The sequence below is a fragment of the Ahaetulla prasina genome, chromosome 3 (genome assembly GCF_028640845.1).
Source record: "Ahaetulla prasina isolate Xishuangbanna chromosome 3, ASM2864084v1, whole genome shotgun sequence".
NCBI classification, from domain to species: domain Eukaryota; kingdom Metazoa; phylum Chordata; class Lepidosauria; order Squamata; family Colubridae; genus Ahaetulla; species Ahaetulla prasina.
In genome coordinates this window covers 8795888-8803195 of record NC_080541.1, presented here as the reverse complement: position 1 = coordinate 8803195, position 7308 = coordinate 8795888, and positions in this window count along the sequence as shown.

Below are 7308 nucleotides of genomic sequence, written 5' to 3'. Positions count from 1 at the left end.
CCCATTCAGCTTGGGATAACGGGAAGTGTTTCCAAGCAATAAGATATTGAATTTTATTTCTATGTTTTCTTGAATCTAAAATTTCTTTTATTTCAAAGTGTTGTTCGCCCTCTATGAGAATTGGTATAGGAGGCGGTGTATGGTTAGGACGGAAAGTAGATGTGTGTTCAGGTTTCAGCAAGCTCACATGGAAAACGGGGTGAATTCTCCTAAGTGTTTTTGGTAAATCTAGTTGTACTGTCACGGGGTTGATGATTTTTACTATGGGGAAAGGTCCCACATATTTGGGTCCAAGTTTCTTAGATTTCTGAGTGGTTTGAAGATATTTGGTGGAAAGATAAACCTTATCGCCCACTTGATATTTGTTCTCAGGGGACCTTTTTTTATCTGCTTGTTTTTTATGCGCACGGTGAGCGTCGTCGATCGCCTTGCGAGTCATTTTCCATGTGCTTTGTATTTGATCTATCCATTCTGACAAAGAGGAAACAGTAGTTTCTTCCTTTGGGAGTTCCGAGATAGGAACAAAATCTTGACCTGAAGCTATTTTAAAGGGAGTAAATCCCGTGCTACTATGAATTGAGTTGTTGTAGGCAACTTCAGCAAAAGGTAAGAGGTCTGCCCAATTGTCTTGCTGGTAGTTAACATAACATCGTAGATATTGTTCTAATACAGAGTTGACGTTCACAGCTTCCATTAGTTTGGGGATGATGGGAGGAGCTTAATCCTTGGGCGGAGCCAATGAGTCGTAAAAATTCTTTCCAAAATTGAGAAGTGAATTGAACTCCTCGATCTGAAATGATGCGCTCAGGAACTCCGTGGAGTCTATAAATGTGTTGTACAAACAACCTTGCTAGAGTCTTTGAGGAGGGTATTTTTGAACATGGAATAAAATGGACTTGTTTGGAGAAAAGGTCAGTCACAACCCATATAACAGTATTGCCTGAACTTTCAGGTAATTCCACTATGAAATCCATGGATATTTCTTTCCATGGGGTTCCTGGCCTGGCTACCGGTTGAAGTAGGCCAGGAGGTTTTCCGGAGGCCTTTTGGATGATGCTAAATAGGGCAACTTGCTACATATGCTTGAATGTCTTTTTTAAGACTTGGCCACCAAAATTGTCTTTTAAGAAGATGCAAAGTTTTCACAAATCCAAAATGTCCTGCCATTTTGGCATCATGGCATCGTTGTAGGATGGTTTCTCTGAGTGATAGAGGAACATATAGTTTTGTTCCAATCCAAGCTAGTCCATCACGGAGTGTGCATTCATGGGAATGCGCTAAGTACCAGTCATCGGTGTTTAAAGCTTCTTTAAACGACTTGGTCAGTTCATCTGGGAGTGAGGGTTCAGCTTTTGAGTGGCTTCTAGTTATAGCCGGGGCTGCCAACTGTTGCACGGGAAGTATTGGTTGAACCACCTCGGAGCGAGTGCAATTGTATTGGGGCAAACGTGAGAGAGCATCCGCTAAGAAGTTTTTCCCCCCAGGAATGTAATGTAAAGTGAAATTAAAGCGGTTAAAATATTGAGCCCAGCGGGCTTGTTTAGGTGAAAGTTTTCTAGGAGTCTTTAGGGCTTCTAGATTTTTGTGATCAGTCCAAACTTCAAAAGGATGATTTGAACCTCTAAGAATTGTCTCCATGTCAGAGCCCAATGAACTGCAAATGCTTCCTTTTCCCAAATAGCCCATCGCCTTTCAGTTTCAGTCAATTTTCGAGAAGTGAAAGCACAGGGTTGTAGTTTACCATCAGCATTGTTTTGGAGTAAACGGCTCCGACTGCTACATCACTGGCATCAGCTTGTATTACAAAAGGAACATCCATGTCAGGGTGTTTTAAAATAGGTTCGGCGGCAAAGAGTCGTTTCAATTTTTCAAAAGCTGCCTGACATTCCATTGTCCATTCGAGAGGTAATGATGGTTTGGGTTTCGTGTCTCCTTTAGTTTTCAAGAGGTTGGTGATTGGTAAAGCAATTTGAGCAAAGGAGGGGATGAATTGACGATAGAAATTTGCGAATCCTAAAAAACTTTGCAGTTGCTTGTGTGTGCGTGGGGGGGCCCATTCCAAGACAGCTTTCACTTTTTCTGGATCCATTTCTAACCCATCAGCTGAAATGCGATACCCTAAGTAGTCTATTTTGGTTTGATGGAAATCACATTTGGATAGCTTGCAATATAGTTCTGCAGATAATAACTTTTTGAGAACAGCTCTTACTAGTTTAATATGTTCTTCCATTGTTTCGGTATAGATAAGTATGTCGTCAAGGTAGACAAGAACTCCTTTGAACAAATGCTGATGGAGTATTTCATTTATTAGTTGCATGAAAACTGCGGGCGCCCCCTGCAGTCCAAAGGGTAGTACTCGAAACTGGAAACATCCTAGTGGACAGTTGAAAGCGGTTTTCCATTCATCCCCCTCCTTTATATGAACTCTGTAGTAGGCTTCTCGCAGGTCCAGTTTGGTGAAGAACTTTCCCTTCGCTAAATGTGCTAACATATCTTTCATGAGTGGCATGGGGTATATGTTTTCGGCGCACACCGCGTTTAAATTCCTATAGTCAACTATAAGACGAAAGGAGCCATCTTTCTTTTCCCGGAACATCACTGGCGCAGCCACGCGAGGTCTAGCCGGTTGGATAAAACCCCGCTCTAGGTTTTTGTCTATGAATTTACGTAGCTCCCCCAATTCCTTTTGGGTCATGGGATAAGCTTTTGGTTTTGGAAGCTTTACCCCCGGAAGGATGTCTATGGCACAGTCAATAGGCCTATGGGGAGGAAGTACGTCTGATGCTTTCTCACTAAAGACTTCTTGCAAGTCCCAGTATTCCTTGGGTATCCTCTCCTCCCCGTCTATCCGTTCGATCATTGCCCCCAACGTATCCTGGTGCATGGCCACGGTAGATCCCTTCTTGGGTTCCCCCTTTTCCCCTTTTAATGTTTTGGAACGGAAACGTAGGACTCCCGTTCTCCAGTTAATATGGGGGTTCCATTTCCGCAACCATGACAGGCCTAGCAACAGGGGTTGGTCCATTCCTGGGGCTACTATGAAGTTCAGAATTTTGCGGTGGTCTCCTATTATCATTTCTATGGGTTCTGTTACGAAATGGGCGGGTCCTCCCCCTGCCACAGAGCCATCCAACTGGGCAAACGCTATGGGCCTACTTAGGGTTCTCAATCTTAGTTCCATTTTTTCTACTAGTTCGGGACTGACCATACATCTAGTGCATCCAGAATCGAGTAGTGCTAGCAGTTCCCCCTTATTACCCGAAGAGGGTACATGTAGATTGACTGGAATGTCCAAGGGGCCCCGTGCCCAACTCACCAGAAGGTCTTCATCAGACTCTGATGTGGTTTTGCTGTCGTCAGTATTGGTCGACGCTTCGCCATCCTCCTTGATGGGCGTGCCCTTCTTGGCAACGCCCTCCCCCACTTTTGCCGGCTTACGCGCCTTAGCCGCTGGTTTCACTGGTTCCTTTTCACCACCAGAGGTCATGCTTGGTATCAACTTAACCCTACAGTCGGCTGCTCGGTGGCCTTCTTTCCCACATCTGTAGCACGCAGACGAACGTGGTCTTCCACCCTCCGATCTAGGGACGTCCCTATAGGTGCCTCCTGGGAACCGGCCAAGGGATGGCCCTCCAGTGCGCTGTCTTCTGCCGCGGTCCTTCACTAGTTCGATTTCCATCTCTGCTGCCAGGGTGTACCAGCCATACAGCGTAGTTGGAGAGGCTCGTGCTCGACACAGTTCATAGAGGTCTCCATTCAGACCATCTTTGTAAATATCCACAAGGGTCACCTCCGACCACCCTCTCATCAGGGGAACTAAATCACTGAACTCCTGGTTATAATCAGCCACCGGTCTCCTCCCTTGCCTGATGGTTTTCAATCGACCTTTGGCCTTCTGCTCTGCCAGGGGGTCCTCAAACCTCCTCCTCAGTGCAGTCATAAAATGCTCGTAGTTTTGCAGTAAGGGGGAGTGGTTGGTATATAACGACACATACCACGCAGCTGCTCTTCCGGTCAAATTGTGGGTCACAGCTCTCACTTGTGCTGCCTGTGACCAATAATCTTCCCCCCAGTCTATCATGTGGTCATTCACTTTCGCCAGGAACAGTCCCAACTCCTTCGCATTTCCATCAAATTTCTCTGATATGGGGAGAATTTTTGGCTTTTTCCTTCCCCTGCGCAGCCTTGCTTGATCAGCAGGTGGCGCGCGACCCCCATCCAATTCAGCTTCCTCTGGGGAGAGGGTTCCTGGCTCTGGCTCTTCAGAAATCTCACCGCCCTGGGAATCACCTCTAGCTGGCCCCTTTGTCTTATCTTCCTCCTCTTCTCCCTCCCACCTGGAGGACCGAATAGGGGATTCATACCTTTGGCGAGCTGCTTGTCTTACTTTCACCTCACGGAAAAGACGAAATGCTTCCTCCAACTGGCGTTTGTCTCTTATCTCTCTCTCTTCCTGCCAATCCGAAAGTCTCACCTTTTTTTTTTCCTTTTTGTTACTCCAGACTGAGGCTCTTCAGTACTTGGTTTCCACCTTTCCTCTTCCAGCTTTAATTGCTCAATCCACCGAGCTCTGCAATCTTCCAGCTCAGGGTTAAAAGTGTCAGCAAAAATTCCTCCGGACGCCTCCCCCAGCTCGGCCGGCAGCAGGCCCTCCATCACATTTGGGTTTTCTCCCCCCCCCGGTATTGCGATTGCAATCCTGGTTGGTAGACATGATGTGAGATCCAACTTAATGTCAGGCTACCTCCGACTATAATTAGGAAAGAATTCACCTTGACTTCATTTGGAATAAAGAAAAGTACTTTTACTATTTACAGTCTTGATAGCAGCGAAGCTAAGTTGGATCTGAGACAAAATATGGCTAACATATCATATCCCCCCAATTGTCCCTCCTCCTCCAGGAGGTCAGCCTGGTCTGGGCCAATGCCAGCTCCTTCTCGGCCCCTCGTGGTAATCTTCTTCCACAGGTCTCTAGTTGTCAGTCATCTTAGGAATGCAGTGTCTGTTAGAAAAGCCCGCACTGATAACACTCAGTCGTTAATCACCCCTCCCCCACTGTTATGTCAGCCGACACTCTTAATAGGCTCCTTTCCCTTACCCTGTATGGTGGTATGATACATCACATTTCCTTAATAGTTTTATAATACAGAAATAAACATTTCACGTTCTATCTACTGATATAATCATTCAAAAGTATACGAAGATTGGAGTGGAGGCTGACATTACCTTCAGAGTGACTACATTTCCAATACTTTTTTAAACATCCTTATACAGTACATCTTTGACATGCAGGGCTGAATTGGGACACAAAACTGCTCTTTTTAATCTAGCCTATTTATAATGCATGTATTTAATTTAAACCACTTGAATTTGAGAGAAGGTTGCAATCCAGATGCTGTCTTTTAAATAAAAATATGAGTTACAATATTACCAATGTGATGTCAATGACTACCTTTTATTGACTTCAGGACCCATTACAAATGGTCCTTTTCATATTTTTCTGCTCTTCTGGATAGCTTAGCCCAGGGGGTCCCCAACCCCCGGGACCATGGCCTGGTACAGGGCCACAGTCCATTCAGAACTGGGTCACGCAACTGTCAGGCGAGCACGTGCAGCTCCACTTGTGTGAGCAACGGAAGTGGGCACTCGCACAAAAATGGAGCTGCATGGGAGAGCAGGCTCACCTGGTGCTTGCACAAATTATCCCCTCTGTCCCTCACCTGCCATTACTACATCCTCTGGTCTGCAAACCCAGAAAGGTTGGGGACTGCTGGCTTATCCAATGGAAAATCCTTTCCAGGAATATTTATGTTAAGGTTCCAAGTAATACATCCCCAACAATGAGAACTCTGAGATAGGCATATTCCTCAAAGAACATTTTATTGGGACGTATCAGATTGGCACAAGCTTGGTGAAAAACCAGCTCTAGGTTCCCGCTGGTTTTACTCCCAATTAAAAGTAAAACTTTGTCACTTCACCCCAGAGTCTCCAGTCACATGGACTAATCAGCATATACTCCAGTTGCTAGGTGACCTCAGTCTCCACCTTTCGAACACCTGCATGAACGTCCTTGATTCCCAGGGGAAAGAATTTTATTTTGGCTACAACACCCCAGCTATCTCTATACCAGTGGTGGGTTTCAAATTATTTTACTACCGGTTCTGTGGGTGTGGCTTGGTGGGCATGGCATGGCTTGATGGGCATGGCAGGGGAAGGATACTGTAAAATTTCCATTCCCACCTCAATCCAGGGGAAGGTTACTGCAAAATTCCCATTTCCTCCCGATCAGCTGGGACTTTTGAGGCAGAGAATAGATGGGGGCGGGGCCAGTCAGAATTTTTACTACCGGTTCTCCGAACTACTCAAAATTTCCACTCCAGAACTAGTCAGAACCTGCTGAAACCCACCTCTGCTCTACACCCCCCCACCCCCCCAGGCCCTTAGCTCCAGGCTGTGTCACAAGTGAAGCAGTGCAGGGGAAAAAACCTCTTAAAGGAAAGCTACAGAAAAGAAAATGGTCATGTCAGGGTTCCAAGGAACACCCCCAATGAAATAAAGCTCTGAGGCTTGAGGTTCCTCAAAGTTCCAATTTATTAGAGATGTCATGTTGGCACAGCTGGGAAAACCTGAATCTGAAAGCTTCCAAGCTTTCCATACCCAGCTGACAGTTCACAGCCCTGCCCCACACCCACAAGTTCATCATATTGTCCAATCAACTCTTCACACTCAACTGGATACAATCTTCAGGCAGTCTCCATCAGATGCAGGCAAAAGTCCTTGAATCCAGAATGTTGTTATGACTAACTTTCTACTGCTCCAACAACAACCCCCTCCCAACTTCCCCAGCTAAAATATGTGGCAGTTAAGAAGCAAAAAGAAAATTGCCTTCCAACCCTGACAGGCCACAGTTAGGCTAGCTTCAGGGTTGACAATTAATTTGTGTGCCCCCACCAACTAATAAACAAATCAAAGGGCTGGGACTGTTCCTTATAGAGGATCACTCATCTGATCTTGGGAGTAGAGACTGTCTTGAAGGAGACATTGCTTATAATTTATCCATAACCGAATATAGGACCTAATAAGCATAATATAGATATATACGTCAAAGCTTAGAATGTCTTCAAGAGCCACAGTGGCACAGTGGTTAGAAGTAGTACTGCAGGTTACTTCTGCTGACTGCTGGCTGCCTGCAATTTGGCAGTTCGAATCTCACCAGACTCAAAGTTGACACAGCTTTCCATCCTTCCTTGCAATCACATTTTATTAAGTTATAAAGTATTGTAAAATACAAAATAAGGTATTTTGTAT